This window comes from Palaemon carinicauda, unplaced genomic scaffold, assembly GCF_036898095.1.
Source record: "Palaemon carinicauda isolate YSFRI2023 unplaced genomic scaffold, ASM3689809v2 scaffold416, whole genome shotgun sequence".
NCBI classification, from domain to species: domain Eukaryota; kingdom Metazoa; phylum Arthropoda; class Malacostraca; order Decapoda; family Palaemonidae; genus Palaemon; species Palaemon carinicauda.
In genome coordinates this window covers 20,001-37,583 of record NW_027171669.1, presented here as the reverse complement: position 1 = coordinate 37,583, position 17,583 = coordinate 20,001, and positions in this window count along the sequence as shown.

Below are 17,583 nucleotides of genomic sequence, written 5' to 3'. Positions count from 1 at the left end.
CACATCAGTCCTCCTCCCTTACTAACCAACATAGTTCCCTGCTTAGGTGATAGAGCTCCTTCTCCCTCTCACTCATACTGCTGCCTTTCCCCTGCAACCCAATTCCTTCGCCTTACTTGGTACTCGTCTGTCCTATAACTTGACCTTAACCTAGCTGGGGACTCGGCATCCCATCTTTAACCTACCACTAATAACCTCCAACTCCTCACCCAGTCACTTCCCCTCACTGGGCCTTAGTACTGTCAGTACTTTCTCTCCGAACTAAAATTGATAATTTCTTCCTTGGGAGAATGCACTGCCGGACACCAAGCCTGGCAATTATCATTGAGCCCTTTATTAAGCCATGCATAGCTATGGCTTGTCCTAATGCCCAAAAATATACAAATGGGCCATAATAAAAGAGGAATTACTTGACATTGTTCCTAACCATGGGAACCCCACTCTGCCATGTACATCAGTTCAGAAAGTACCCTCCTGGGTGTCACTTTTCTGAGGACGGGCTCATGGGCCTAGTCAAACCGGGGCTTCTCCCCTGGTATAATGAGAAAAATTATTGTCCACTCTCAACTTCGACTGAGATCCCCGGAAGCTCTTGTGCTGAGCTTGAGCCAATACCTCCCTGGAGGCATAATCTCTGAACTGGTCAATACTGGGGCTTTGACCACAGTGCCTTCAACTTCTCCTATTAAAGACCTTCCACTCCTCACTCGGTCCCTTCTACTCACTGAGTCTTACTGCTATCCACCTTTCTACCTCCTCGTCATGCAGGTGTCAGTGGACACAGAGGTTCAGTCCTCAACTGCTTCCTTCAGGCTCCTCTATGGTGCCTGATCTTTTGGCTACTACCCTTCTCCTAATTGCTGCTGGACGACCACCTTTGTCCCTCCCTGCTGTTACCAGTCATGATATTCGTGAAAAACTGATTCTACAGTAACAGTTGTTGACCTAGTGTCTCAACTGTCTGTTTTAGGTGGATGCTGTTCTGTCATTCAGTTCTGGATGCTCTCCATGGCTCTCTCCAGTGGAGTTGATTGATTAAACATGCCCTACGTTTAAAAGGATTATGTCTTCTTAATAATTTTTCAAAACCCTGGAACTTTCAAGTCCTCCAGAGTGTCGTTGCCATCTTTCACCTTGACCTAAGTTTGGAACAAAGGGCTGTAATGTTATTTGCTCCACTGATTACTTCTCTGTTTCAGCAATTATTGCAAGTTACACTTTGAGTTTTAGCCATGTGTTATGTAATACTGGAAAATTCAATTACCTAATTAAATATCGGGTAACTTTTTGATACTTATATTTCAATTATTTGACCTACATAATTTTCTTACTTGTTATCTTATCTTTGATCCTTTTCTGACAATGAATATAATGGAAAACTCAAGTTTATTTGTCCTAACCTCGCAAGCCACATACGGTAATAACAATTATGAGAGATCCTACCTGGCACTGGCCTGTGGATGGTGAAACACCAATATCGAGTGATTTTCAGCAATAGTGATGGTTGGGAGCGCATAATAAACATAAGATAACTAGAAGGAAAAATTTAATGTTTATGTAAGTGGCGTGATGTTAAAGCATCAAAACTATCTAGGATTTACAAAAGGTCCTTGTAATGGTTTTTGCTGTGCCGTGGTTTACTTCGGTTACAAAGAAACATCTCGCTGCTGCTAGGTTCTGGCAAGCAGTAGGCTACATGGATGAGCTGCGTACGCCAACCATGGGGGTCATTATTTTGATAATATTTTTATATATTTCCATGAGCAAAAATAACTACATACCGAACTGCGATTGTTTTAACGGTAGTCGTGCTGGAACTGAAGTGGATTTGTATTTAATCAGATGGTCTTACCAGTATTAACTTATGCATCAGAAACTTATAGCTTTAGAACAGAGGCTAGTTACAACTCAAAGAGCTATTGAAAGAATAATGTCGTGAATAACTCTAAGAGAAAAAGAGCAATATTGATACTAGGAGAGCAAACTATTGTAAATGATTGGAAGCAACTGAAATATTGTTTATGTTTATATAAATTTAACCTGTTAAGCGTCCACCCTGGACCAAGTTACTGCTAACATACCATCACGCTTTTTTTGCCCTAAGCGATCATTTCACTAATGATAATTTTTTAAAGATAATAAAATTTGTTCATTCTTTTATTTCGTATTTATAGTCAAAAGTAGGAATATTATTTAATTGGTGGAATAAAAAAAACCATTTAATACTACTATTATTTTATTTCAAAAGGCTACAAAATACCGAATATTGTAATGGTTTCTCTTTAATTTCAACCGTAAATTTTACTCCAGGATCAGCAACAAAAGCAAGGGACAAGTCTGTCTCTCTCTCTCTCTCTCTCTCTCTCTCTCTCTCTCTCTCTCTCTCCATAACGTTTCCTGTATAGTTTTTAAATATGTTCGTCATACATTTGTACATTATTTATCCAGTTTATTCTCTCTCTCTCTCTCTCTCTCTCTCTCTCTCTCTCTCTCTCTCTCTCTCTCTCTCTCTCGGCCTCTCCTTTCCTATATAGTTATGTGAAATCTCGTTGTCCAATCAGTCGGCTATGAGAAGTCATTTTCACTCTTGTCATCGGAAGAAAAGTTTGTTTCCTCAATATCCTCATCACTAGATGATTCAGAACTAGTGCTCTCATCGTCAAAAAGGTTATGATTATCAGATTCCTCATCTAGAATATCATTTATTTCATCTAAAGAAATAACCATCCTATTTAGACCGCTCATTGTAAAAGGAACAGCAATCTTCCTTCTCTGCATGAATGCCCGAAGCACACTGAGAGGAATCCAGTTTTTTAATACCAAGCTACCTTCAGAAAGAAAGTTGCCAGGCATCATAATTTTAAGTTTTTATTTACAGTTTACATATGCTGAGAGTGATGCCAATTGGAGGTCCTATAGTTACTAGAGAACCATGACTTATGAACGTCACCTGTATGTGACACTGTGAATGTTGTAGAGCACACCCCTCCCTTGTAGCTCATTTGTACATTGTTTATATGCTAAATACAAATGGAAAGCGTTCCTATTTATATACAAACGATCCAAGGGAGAAGTCATTGTTAAAAGACATTATTGTAAGTGATGCAACGAGCTGAGTGATAATGTGGTGACTAGTGCCAGCAAAGGGTAAACTAAACGTGGCCATAACAAAAGTGAACGGACTTGAATCTAATGCAACCGGGAATTGTCAAGAACAGTGCTGCTGTGTATTAAAGTTAAGTCTGTTACTAGATCTACCTGATTGTGTGTCCCTACACCACGATATGAACAAACCTGCAAACCTGTGGAGAACGTGAATACAGCTAAAAAGGACTCAAAAGGTCAGTAGTACCCAAATGGTTTACAGTGATTAAAGTGATTCATTCTGTCAGTAATTCCCTAGTAGGTAATTCACAGTGATAAGCAGCAAAATGGCCGCACAAAGCATTGGTTGCCCAGTGCCTGGATGCACCTATCGAACCGAGGTATCCACAGAGCCCATCATTACCGCAGCGCTCCTGAACGCACACACAACGACTCATGCCCAGGGCCCAGTACCTCAATACCACCCGCCAAGCACCAAGGTTGAAAAACTTAAGTGCCCAATGATATCAGCGGCCGGCACGAGTGGGGAGTGGGACTATTTCCTAACTCGCTGGGGCGAATACCGCAAGGGAACCGGGCTCGAAGGCGATGATGTTGTGGTACAGCTCCTTGAATGTTGTGAGGAGAGCCTACGCAAGGACATCACCAGCGCCGCGGGGAGGAGCCTGGTAGGCAAATCGGAGGATGCGGTGCTTTGTGTGATAAAAGCCCTCGCGGTGCGTGGGGAAAACGCAATGGTGGCGCGGGCGGCTCTCTTAAACATGCGACAGGGCCGCGAGGAACCGATACGGGCATTTCACGCCCGCGTGAAGGCCCAAGCAAACACGTGCAAATACGTCAGGAGGTGCATATGTGGAATAAGCGTAAACTTGCGGACGACGTGATCAAAGATGTGCTTGCACGAGGTATTGCTGACCAGGACATCCAGCTGGATCTACTTAGCGACCAGCGGCAGGAGATGTCGCTGGAGGAAACGATCAGGTTCATCGAAGCGAAAGAGTCTGGTAAGCAGTCTGCGTCCCGATTGCTGGACACCCACAGTCATGACGCGGAGGCTGTCACCAGCTCCTATCGCCGCATCAAGCGCCAAAGCGTGGTAAACAGGGGTGATGCACGTCAGACGGATGCAAGTGACGGTGGCAGACAAGCTGTTTGCAGGTACTGTGGTGAGAAGGGCCATGGCAAGAATGCACCCTGGCGAATCAGGAAGACTGAATGCCCGGCTTACAATAGAAAGTGCTGCTAATGTAATCGCGATAACCACAGAGCAAATGTGCCGGAGTAAATTGGCGGCTGAATCTGCCAACACAGATGCATGCGACAAACAGACGGCAGCATTCGTAGAGTTGTGAGCCATGTCAGGTATCTGAACGATTGACGGTGAACAGTTGCTAGCACTAGATCACCACCTGTATGACAACATGTGCGACAGATGGCTCAGGCGGAACTCCCAATTGCATCCGTTCATAAACCTCCGACTCAGTATCCATGCTGGGTATTACCTCGCCCTGGGATTCAGACCGGTTAAGCGCGCAAGATCTGCAACACTCCCTGCCATGGCCAACACCGGTTGCCAGAGTTGTCTGGTCGGGGTTAACGTTATCGAGCAGATGGGCCTGACGGCCGCGGACCTGCTCCCGGTTTCGATGAGAATGAAGGCTGCGAATAAACAAGATATCCGTATCTTAGGGGCAGCCATCGTCCGATTCTGCGGAACACACGCCGGAAATCCGCAAACCGAATCTCGGCAAATAGTATATGTCACGGATTCGACCGACAGAGTGTTCTTGTCACGCAGCGCCTGCGTCGATCTTGGCATAATCTCCAAGGATTTCCCCAAACTGGGTGAGATGTCGTGCAGTGCGGCAACCACAGACAATTGTACACCGCAAAATGATACATGTGACAATGGCATGACATCTCAATGCAATTGTCCTCGGCGCACGGCGCCCCCACCTAAACCTACGTCTATCCCCATGCCGGCCACAGAAGGTAACAGGGAGGCCATTCAACAATACCTGAAGGAACTTTATGCCTCCAGCACATTCAACACGTGCGTCAACCAGCCCCTCCCCATGATGGAGGGCCCACTGATGCGCTTGATGGTTATCTCAGATGCTAAGCACGTTGCCCATCACACCCCCATTCCAGTAGCGTTACACTGGCAAGAAACCGTGAAAGCAGGTCTGGACCAAGACGTCAAAATGGGAGTTATCGAGCCAGTGCCCGTAGGAGAGCCGGTGACATGGTGCCACAGAATGGTAGTCTGCGCCAAGAAGACGGGGAAGCCTAGAAGGATGGTAGACCTTCAGGCTCTCAATGCTCATGCCACTCGTGAAACACACCACACCCAATCGCCCTTTCATCAGGCCCGTTGTGTCCCACCGGGGAAACTAAAAACAGTGTTCGATGCCTGGAATGGATACCACAGTGTACCACTGCACAAGGAGGACCGCCACATGACCACCTTTATCACACCCTGGGGCAGATATCGATACTGTGTCGCCCCACAAGGCTATTCCGCGTCAGGCGATGGCTACTCAAGGCGATATGATGAGATAGTATCCGACGTCCGTGACATGACGAAATGCGTTGATGACACATTACTGTGGGCCCACACTATTGAGGAAAGCCTCTACCAGGCAGCCACTTGGCTCGACGTCTGCGGGAGAAACGGCATCACCCTCAATCCCGACAAATTTTTGTATGGCTGTCGCGAGGTAGAATTCGCCGGCTTCACCATCTCAATGGACAGTGTGCGCCCTTGTGCGAAATACCTGCAGGCAATATCAGACTTTCCACGCCCGGAGAATATTACCGACGCTCGATCGTGGTTTGGCCTAGTAAACCAAGTGTCTTATGCTTTCAGTATGGCTGAGTGCATGCTCCCATTCCGCGAGCTACTGAAACCCGACAAGGCATTTGCGTGGACCGGCAATCTTGAAAGAGCATTCCAAGCATCTAAAGAGGCCATTGTAGATGAAATTACCAACGGGGTGTGCATCTTCGACAAAACGAAGCCGACATGCCTTGAGACCGATTAGTCTAAAGAAGGCATCGAGTTCTGGCTGTTCCAAAAACATTGCCAATGCCCAACAGACAAGCCATTCTGCTGCCGCGAAGGTTGGAAGGTGACCCTAGTCGGGAGTCGTTTCACGCACACAGCCAAATCCAGGTATGCCGCGATAGAGGGGGAAGCCCTGGCGGTAGCCGATGCCCTTGACAAATCCCGCTACTTTGTCCTCGGCTGCTCAAACCTGGTCATTGCGGTAGATCACAAGCCACTATTAAAGGTGTTGACATCCCGAATCCCCGCTTGCGCAACCTAAAGGAGAAGACACTGCGCTACCGCTTCCACATCGTATACGTGCCAGGAATGCACAACAAAGCAGCTGATGCCATTTCACGTCATCCAAGAGGCGACACCAGCCCAGAAAAACTTTATCTCCCTGACGACAATGCATCAGTCTGCGACCACTCCATACCGTCGGTCCACCACGATATCCTTGCTGGCATATGCATGAGGGACTGTGACATATACACGATTGAAGAGCCCTCATTCCTCACAGCCCTAGATTCCCTTCCAGCGGTCACCTGGGACCATGTCCGGGAATCTACAGCAAGCGATCCCGCCCTTCACGCGCTCACAGGGCTCATCAAACATGGGTTCCCGACGTCAAAAGATGACATGCCACAACACCTCCGTGCGTACTACCACCTACGGAACGAGTTCATCACCTTCGACGGTGTCGCATTGTTCAAAGATCGTGTTATCGTCCCGACTTGCTTGTGCCAGGGTGTCCTATCCGCGTTACATTCAGCACATCAGGGCTTTTCCATGATGACTGCTCGTGCAGAGGCATCAGTGTACTGGCCAGGCATTACCGCAGACATACAGGCGACAAGAGATAACTGTGAGGATTGCCATGAGTAAACGTATTATCACGAGACTGACGACTTGAAATAGGTAGTTAAAGTCACGAACGGAATATACCAACGAAGGCGGTACCGAGTAGATCGTGGGGAATGGTTTATCACGTGGGTGATATTTAACAGGTTAATCAGTTTCTGTCATGATAAACTATAGGTAGCAAGCAAGCCCGGTTAGAACAAAATTGATTCATAGAAGATATTCGTTTTCTGCAAGAACTTTTTAATTGGGTGAGTGACAAGTTGAATCGTATAATGATTTACTCGTGAGATTCTAAGTTTTTTTGTAATTATATGATTTTAACGTTACCGCCTGGCAGCAGCGCATGCTAACGTCGGTCATCCCCTTACCATAATGTAAACAAAGCCGCCCTATATGGGGTGACAAAACTACATGTTGTTATTTTGTTTTATGGAAGACCAACAATGTTATTACACTGATGACTACTCAAGTACTATGAAGCAGCAAGGTACACAAAATTTTTTTAATAATGTAACTTACTTGTCCAAGGCATGTCCTTTCATTAACAGGGTCAATTACATCGTGCGTAGTGGTTCAATCCTTTCCAATTGGCTACTCATTCCCATATCCTTCACTATCACCACTATGTCAACCAACTTCAGTTACTCACTCTGCTCCTCTTTTGTAACTAAGCTCTCCCCCAAGTTTAATACTCATACACTTCTCACTGCACCACTGTAAATTTTCAATTTTGTCTTTACTCTGCTCATGTGTACTGCACTCTCCCCTCTATCAATCCTTTTGCCTCCCATCTTGTGTCTGCAAAGGCACAATGGTTCCTTTTCCATTAACTGTTAACTCTGTCCCCATCCAATGCAATTTTTTTAGTTCACAACCACACTACCCCATTATTGAAGTCAATCACTTCTTGTCACTTGTCACCACCACATGAACACCTTCTATACACTTTTGTACGTGCTGAAACATATGCAGACCTTCGGGGATCCTCATGCTGACCATTCTCCAATACCTGTTGCACTCCATTCACTACAGTGTTATGAACTTCATATTGTATTGTCGGTCGGGGCGGATCAATAAATCAATCATCATCTTCATGGTCATTATTCTCGCTCGGTATCACATATGACAAATACGTGATCTTAGGTCTCGTACATGCCGTGATATTCCATCTACCTTCACTGCTTGATATGACAGAACACACGTGACTCTTTCTTTTTCAAACTGTGTCACAACATACACTTAATAGCTTTACCCACACTGCATTGCTAACTTTAAAAGCTCCTGTGGCAACCTGTTGCTCTTTTACTGTCTCACCTTCTCCACACAGCCTCACGACATATCCATACAGCACATTTGTAGGAGCAGTTTCTTCCTCACAGTCATTTCGTGATGTGATATTATAGAGATACACAGCCTCGCCTATTGAACGCTGTTTCCTTGTAGCTATCACATTCTCTGTCTTCATAATCCCAAAAGTGTAATAGCCGAACACGGACTTTATCATTTAAAACTGTTCTTAAACTTCCGCTCTTTACACGGTAATATACGGTGACAGCAATTCAAAATCCATGATATATAGAGCAAAGAACTAGTTAACTTTGGATGGATTGAAACCTGCTTACACCAACAACACTGACAACCTTCATGAAGAACATAGCCGGCGCCTACAATTGCCTTCCTAAAAGAAACCAATGGAATCCACTATGAAACTGATCAAACGAGGTCCAGAAAGACCCCAAACCAAGTCGAAATCCAGGGGCTCTGCCATCGCATAATTAAAATTCACAAGTTGCAGATAGTGGCCCACCATCACTAGTGTCGCGACAACGAGGCTGGCGTCAACCCACAGCTTGCTAAAAGGACTGATGTATATTTCAATGTTCAATACTCATTAAATTTTACTGTTGCGATAATGCATTGTTTTCTCTCAGGACAGCATTAAAAGTTCTTTGAATAAGTTTCTTTTGGGTGAGGGGGGGGGGGTTGTAAGGACGTCCTAAAACGCTACATTGTCAAGTCAGCTCTCCTTTTAGTCTTGTATACGATTGTTGCAAGTTTTTTTTTTCAAATCTAAAATCCTCTACTCTTTCATCTCATGCTTTATTCATCATTGTATGTTAAAATTGGAATTTTATATTCACATGCTCGGCTTGACGTTACCTTTCCGTCGGCAAAAGTCTATGTCATTCACCATCCCTCCCCCACTAATCATAATCATTACTCCTTATTCCTGAAACTAAGAAGATTGACAAAAGCAAAAGATGAGATAATTCTACAGTTGATAGTTTTTATTTTGCTTGGATCTGAGTGGAATCTTGTTGATCTTGGAATATCTACCTAAAACAAAGAATTATTCGAGGGGATAATAGCACTATATAATCACAGAAGGGCACAATACCATAACTTTGGCGATAAAGCTTCATCTTCTCTCAAGAGACCTATAAAACTCAAGATGTGACTCAGTATTTTGTAAGTGTAGTTTTGTCTTTACTAAAGTCTTCTCACACTTAGGCTCTAATTTTGATCCGTCTAAGCGACCACAGTAAGATACTAGACAGGGATGTAAATTAATATAGAAAATTAACTCAAAGCGATCGATGTGAGCAGGGATGTGTTGTGAGAAAGTTGAAATAAAGATCTTCATCTTTGAAGCACAAGAATAAAATTCGCTAATATCCCCTACTTAGGTTACCCTCTTCAATATCTCTGGTATAACTATCGCGTACCAGTTAATTATATAACAAAACCTAATCAATCAAATCAAAGAAGGCTTTCATTTGAAATAATTCAATTTATATGATTTGGGATTCTCGTTTATCAAGCGAATCAAAGCAATAAAAAGTTAGAAATAGATGACTTGACCAACTATTCCTTTGCTTTTCTCTTACCAGGAGGACCGGGAGATAAGGGAAAAAGAAATCAAAGATAATGAAGATTCAGGATAACACGTATATAACATTCATGTGAAGCAAAAGTACAGATTAATCCAGTAAGATAGTATATAGTCAAGTTAATTAGTAAAGTAATAAGTAGGATAAGTATTAGGTATTATAATCCTGGAAGTCCCATTCCTTTCATCATTTCAGCCCTCAAAAGTCATTTGTTGGATGTAGGCCTTCCCCAGGTTCCTCCACAGACTTCTATCGCAAGCTATTCTGTGCCACTGTTGCTTATATTGGTCTAAGTCATCTCGCCAGCGGGTTTTTTGTCTTCCTCGGTTTCTTGTGTATCCTCGGGGTGTCCAGAAGGATGTTCGTGATGCTCATCGGTTTTCTGTCATCCTGGCAATGTGCCCCGTCCAGTTCCATTTGAGCTTGCTAATGGTGTCAAGGATATCCATTACTTTAGTTTTTTGACGTATCCATTTAGCTGTTTTTCTATCCTTCCATGTTAGATTTAGCATAATTCTCTCATGTGCCCTCTGCATTATTCGTAATTTAAGGGAAAGCTTTTTTTGTTAGATTCCAAGTTTCGGCCCCATAGGTGACAGAGGGGAGGATACACTAATCATAGACTTTCCTTTTTAAGATGATACGAATCTTCTTATTTCTTAACACTGTACTGGCTCTTCCAAATGCTTGCCAACTGAGGGCTATTCTTCTTTTTATTTCACTCTCTTTAGAGGCGTCATGTAGAGAGATTCGTTGTCCTAGGTAGATATAGTGGTCCAATTCCTCAATTTGTTGATTTTCAATTTCAAGTATGTCATCTGCATTTTCAGTATATTTATTGCTCATGACTTTGGTCTTTTGGAAGTTCATGTGGAGGCCAATTGATTTGCTTGCTTCATTTAGCTTGGTGAGCATATGTTGAAGCTCTTCTTTGGTGTGAACAATGATAATGATGTCATCAGCAAATCTTAGGTGACTTAGATATTCTCCATCTATTTTTATTCCTTTTTCTTGCCAGTTGAGTTGTTGGAAAGCTCTCTTCAGGCAGGCAGTAAACAGTTTGGGTGAACTAGTATCACCTTGTCTGACACCTCTCTTGAGTTGGAATGGTTCAGAGTCCTTGTAGAGGCGAATAAATGATGTTGCATGGTCATAGATGTGACAGAGTACATTAATGTTAACTGAGTCAACTCCCTGTTCTTTCAGCGCTGACATGACCTCCTCAGTTTCTACCGAGTCAAATGCTTTGGTGTAATCTACAAGTGCTACTACTAGTGGTATCTTATATTCATTTGTTTTCTCAATGATTTGGTTTACTGTTTGTATATGGTCAATTGTGGAGTAGCCTCTTCTAAAGCCCGCTTGTTCCCTTGGCTGATTTTCATCAAGCTTTCCTACAATTCGGTTGGTAATAACTTTGGTGAAAATTTTATGAATAACATTAAGGAGGCTGATTGGCCGTTGGTTGTTCATGTCCCTGGGGTTGCCTTTTTTGTAGAGTACAATGAGGATAGCTTTATTCCACTCTTCTGGCATTTTGCTCTTCTTCAGACATTCATTGAATAGTTGCGCCAGTCTGACCTGGATTGGCTCATCAGCATCTGCTATTAGGTCTAACGTGATGTTATCTGGTCCCGGTGCTTTCCCCTTATACATTTGCTTGACAGCTAGTCGCACCCCGCCTGCTGTGATCTTTGGAAACTGATGAGATGGGTGTTGATTTGCTCTTTCACGAAGATGGTAACAAGGTCTTTCTGAGGAGTAAAGCTTTTGGTAGTACTCTCTTGCTCGCTTAGCTATTCCATCACGGTTGGTTGTAAAGGATCCGTCTTCTTCTATCACCCCAGTGAATTGCAGCTTCCCTTCGCCGATTTTTTTTTTTTTTTTTTTTTTTTACTGTTTTAAACCCTCTGCCTTGTTTGATGGCATCTTCAGTTATTTTTGTCGTTCTATTGCGAAGGTCTTCTCGTTGCTTTTTCTGTATAGTTTTGTTTAGTTCTGCTGCTAAAATTTTCTCCCTCACTGTTGATGGGGGCCTGAGATTTCTCCGTTTCTTCATGAGGTTCTTTTTGTCATCCAAGAATTTGCTGTTGTCAGAGGGTTTTGTGTCCTGGAACTTCTTTGCTACTTCTTTCAGGGTGATAATGATGTTATTATTCAAGTTTTCAAGATGAGTTTCATTACTGTTTTGGTCTTCTAAATTTCCAAGAATCTCGTAGCGGTTTTTTAACTCTATCTGAAATGTAGATTTGAGAGCTTCAGGTACTTTGATATGTTCTGGTCTTAAGAAGAATAGTTTTTGCCTTTCTTGTTTGGTGTTGATTTGGACTTTGCATCTTATCATCCTGTGATCACTGCCTACATTGACTTGGTTCAGGACATCAACATTTTTAACTATATTATGTTTGTCTACTAGTACTTAGTCTATTTCATTACGTGCTTCCTTTACTTGTAAAATGATCTAGGATTAAATAGCACTAGAAGTAACAAATATTCTACTGTGTAATGCATAAGTGAGTGAGGTTCTGGTCTATGATACAATAAAAGTTTGGCCAAGTAAAATGTCATAGTAACCAATTAAATGAAAATTTTATCCACCCAGTCGCTGCTTTGCTGTTCCTTGTGATTTGAAGTGAGGTGCCGCCTGGAGATGTTGATGTAGGTATATTTTTCTCTGATAAAGTTAATATTTATGCTCCTGACATTAAACAGTATTTCTTTACACCTTCTTGTGCATATTCTATTTTTACTAATATCCAGTTATTTCTCATTTACAGAAAAATATATAATTATATATCATTATTATTATTATTATTACTATCCAAGCTACAACCCTAGTTGGAAAAGCAAGATGCTATAAGCCTAGGGGCTCCAACAGGGAAAAGTAGCCCATTGAGGAAAGGAAATAAGGAAATAAATAAAGGGAGAGAACAAATTAACAATAAATCATTCTAAAATAAGGAACAACGTCAAAACAGACATGTCATATAATAAACTATCAACAACATCAAAAACAAATATGTCATAAATAAACTATAAAAAGACCATGTCCGCCTGGTCAACAAAAAAGCATTTGCTCCAACTTTGAACTTTTGAAGTTCTACTGATTCAACCCCCCCCCGATTAGGAAGATCATTCCACAACTTGGTCACAGCTGGAATAAAACTTCTTGAGTACTGCTTAGTATTGAGCCTCGTGATGGAGAAGGCCTGGCTATTAGAATTAACTGCCTGCCTAGTATTACGAACAAGATAGAATTGTCCAGGGAGATCTGAATGTAAAGGATGGTCAGAGTTGTGAAAAATCTTATGCAACATGCATAATGAACTAATTGAACGACGGTGCCAGAGATTAATATTTAGATCAGGAATAAGAAATTTAATAGACCGTAAGTTTCTGTCCAACAAATTAAGATGAGAATCAGCAGCTGAAGACCAGACAGGAGAACAATACTCTAAACAGGGTAGAATGAAAGAATTAAAACACTTCTTCAGAATAGATTGATCACCGAAAATCTTGAAAGACTTTCTCAATAAGCCTATTTTTTTTGTGAAATTGAAGAAGACACAGACCTTATATGTTCCTCAAAAGTAAATTTACTGTAGAGAATCACACCTAAAATTTTGAAAGAGTCATACATATTTAAAGAAACATTATCAGTACGGAGATCCGGATGTTGAGGAACCATCATCCTTGACCTACTTACAATCATACTTTGAGTTTTGTTAGGATTCAACTTCATACCCCATAATTTGCATCATGCACTAATTCTAGCTAAATCTCTATTAAGGGATTCACCAACCCTAGATCTACATTCAGGGGATGGAATTGATGCAAAGAGAGTAGCATCATCTGCATATGCAACAAGCTTGTTTTCTAGGCCAAACCACATGTCATGTGTATATAGTATAAAAAGTAGTGGGCCAAGAACACTACCCTGGGGAACACCGGATATCACATTCCTATAATCACTCTGGTGCCCATCAACAACAACTCTTTGAGATCTATTACTTAAAAAGTCAATAATAATGCTAAGAAACGACCCACCCACTCCCAACTGTTTCAGTTTGAAAACAAGGGCCTCACGATTAACACGGTCAAAGGCAGCACTAAAATCAAGGCCAATCATACGAACTTCCCGACCACAATCAAGGGATTTCTGTACAGCATTGGAGATTGTAAGAAGGGCATCGCATGCTCCAAGGCCTTTACGAAAACCAAATTGCAAACTAGGGAGTAGATGATTACCTTCAGCAAACCTATTAAGACGTTTTTCCAGAAGACGTTCAAAAACTTTAGATAATACGGGAGTTATGGAAATTGGGCGGTAATCAGTGGGACTTGAGCTACCACAAACACATTTACATAGAGGAGTAACATTACCAATTCTCCAACTAGTGCTAAAAGCTCCTCTTCTTGCTAACTTTCGCAAAATAACAGATAACTTTGGAGCTAAGAAATCTGCTGTCTTTATAAAAAACAAAGGAAAAATACCATTTGGGTCTACACCTCCATAAGCATCAAGGTCCATCAACAGAGCTTTAATCTCACGAGATCGAAAAGCTAAACTAGTTAGTTTAGCCTCAGGAAAACAGGAATGAGGAAGTTCAAGTTTTTCATTACTCTGTTTACTGTCAAAAACATCAGCCAAAAGGGTTGCCTTTTCCTTTGGACAGTGAGTGACTGAGCCATCTGGTTCAAGTAAAGAAGGAACTGTTGCATCTACACCAAAGAGTGCAGATTTAAGGGTAGACCACCATTTATGTTCCTGAGTTGTACCAGAAAGTGTTTCTTTTATGGTTAAATTGTACTCCTTTTCAGTTGAGGCATAAACTCTCTGAGCAAAAGCTCGAAGCTGAGTATAGTTGTTCCAGGTCAAATCTGATCTGTTACCCTTCCAAAGTTGATAGGCCTCCTGCTTCTCCAAAAAAGCACGTCTACAATCATCATTGAACCACGGTTTGTCCTTCACTCGGTACCTTAGCACACGAGAAGGGATACGCCTATCAATTATGTTGACTAGATTCTCATTCAAAGGGACAACAGGATCTACACTATTATATAATTGTGACCAATTCAAGCACAAAAGATCATGTAAAATCGCATTCCAGTCTGCTTGGGATTTCATATAAATTTTACAAGAATATGATATATCAGGGACAGGCTGCTCAGTCTTCACTAATAATGAAATCAAGGCATGATCAGATGTCCCGACTGGAGAACCAACCTTAGCAGTTATAACGCCAGGGGAGTCAGTGTATACGAGGTCCAAGCAATTGCCAGACCTGTGAGTAGCTTCATTTATGATTTGCTCACAGCCTGATTCAGAGGCAAAGTCTAAAGCTCTTAAGCCATGGCGATCGGTAGGAGAGATAGAACTTAACCACTCCCTATGGTGAGCATTAAAATCACCAACAAAGACAAAAGAAGCCTTTCTATCATCTTCTTGTATCTTAGCCATAATGGTAAGAAGACAATCGAAGATAGAATCATCCATGTCTGGATTCCAGTAGATCGAACATAAATAAAAGTTGTTATGCCTGCCACAAACTTTTATTACCTGAATCTCATGACATCCACATTGATAGCAGGACTTATGAGAAGCAGGGTACTCGGTCCTAATATACACCACCATTCCCCTGGCCCTAGGGATGGCATCACATTTCAACATTATTGGCTTCTTAAAACCAGTTATAAGGAGCTCAGATGAGTGCCTCATATTAGAAACCAAAGTTTCTGAGCACAAAAGAATATCATGCTGTCTGGACACAACTGTAAGGTCTTGGATATTTGCATGAAGACCACGAATATTGCAATACAGAAGACGACATTGACGAAATCTAGGACGTACTGGTCCCGGATTTCGCTCAATGTCTCCAGACAGCATAAGAATTAATAGAAATAAAAAAGACATCATACTTAAAAACTAGATTAACAAGAATTATAACAAAAACAATACGTACAGAATTATAAACAAAGTGATTGATGAAACCCATAGGCTATAGTAAAAAGTCGGAAAAACTGGTCAACATGGAGGAGCCGATACACCATGCAAGGCTAAATACCCTCCAGGATAGCCACTTCAACTGAAGGGAGGACAGTAAGGATGGTTTTGAGAAGAAAAATAACCAGAAAAAGGAAAAGGAAAAGACAACCTCATGATAAACCACCAGGCATCCATGGCCCTTCTATTAAGCCTGCCCAACACACCATTTCCAAAAAACAAGAGGAAGAAAAAAAAATTAAGATAGAATAGTGTGCCTGAGTGTACCCTCAAGTAAATTTATTTAGCTCCTTAACTTTTTCCCTTTTTGAATAGGTAAGTAAAGTAAAAATCTCCAATTAACAACCTTTTGATATATATGAAAATGGTTAAGAATATAGTAAAAAGCACAAGAATTGGTTTAAGTATGTTCATTGAACATCAGTGTCACCCCTGCCTGGAAAAATATTCTTTTCCCATTTAGAAAAATTATGGAATTCCCGCTGTTTTTTTTTTTTTTATTGTTTACAATTATAAAATGTAAAAACAGTTTTATTTCATTATTAAAAATTTTGAAGTAATACCAATTTCCTAATATCGCAAGTTCATGTTCCATAAACTATATTATTATTATTATTATTATTATTATTATTATTATTATTATTATTATTATTTTTATTATTATTATTAATTCCCTAATATCGCAAGAGGGTCTGGCTCTCTCTTTTATTTTTCTCCTGTACTTCTCTTTCTACCTATTTCCTAAATCTTTCCCATCCGGAGTCCCTGCCTTTGAGCTATAAACTGGATTGTATCCAGGGCTACTTGTCCTTTCCCCATATTCCCCACTTCCCTATTTTTATTATTTTTATTATTATTATTATTGCTTCACAAACCTGAGTTCTTTATAGGGAAATACACTTTGAAAGGAGGAAGGCTCATATGTCTTTCTTCCTCTGAAAACTGTAATAAATTATGAACTGTTTAAAAAAATCGTTCCCCATTATAGACTAAATCCTTATAGATCATTGAATTATTATCATTTCAAGATTTGTAATTTGCAATAATACTCTATGGATTCCACATAAATTTTATTGCAATTGGACAAAAATTATTTCTTTCATGAATACAAATAAGATAGATGTAATTTAATTTGTTTTCGATTTTTCACGAAAAAATACGGCAGGAGGAATTCTCTTTATTTTTTTTTCAGATATTTATATTTTTTTCAATTTCAAAGTTATAAAAATTTCCAATAAGCTTAAAATTTAAATTAATCTGAAGAAAATTATTGAGTTTTTTTTTCTTCTCTAACAATGTCTTAGGATTTGATATATCTATATAAGTAATGGAGAAAAATAGTGAACAATTACAATAGAGAATGAATATTACATAAGCTATTTAGGTTGTGATATACTTATAGTAATGTACGTATAACAGTGATATATAATACAATATGAGCAAGTGTTATTCATATATTTAAAACACTCTTTTTGAAATACTACCGCTAGAGTGTTACGGTGTCTTTTGACTGGCCTAACAGTACTACATAGGATCCTTCACTGTGATTATGGATCATTTTTCCTTTGCCTACATACACGCCGAATAGTCCGGCCGATTCTTTATGTATTTTCTTCTGTCCTCATACACCTGACAACACTGAGATTATCAAACATTTCTTCTTCACTCAA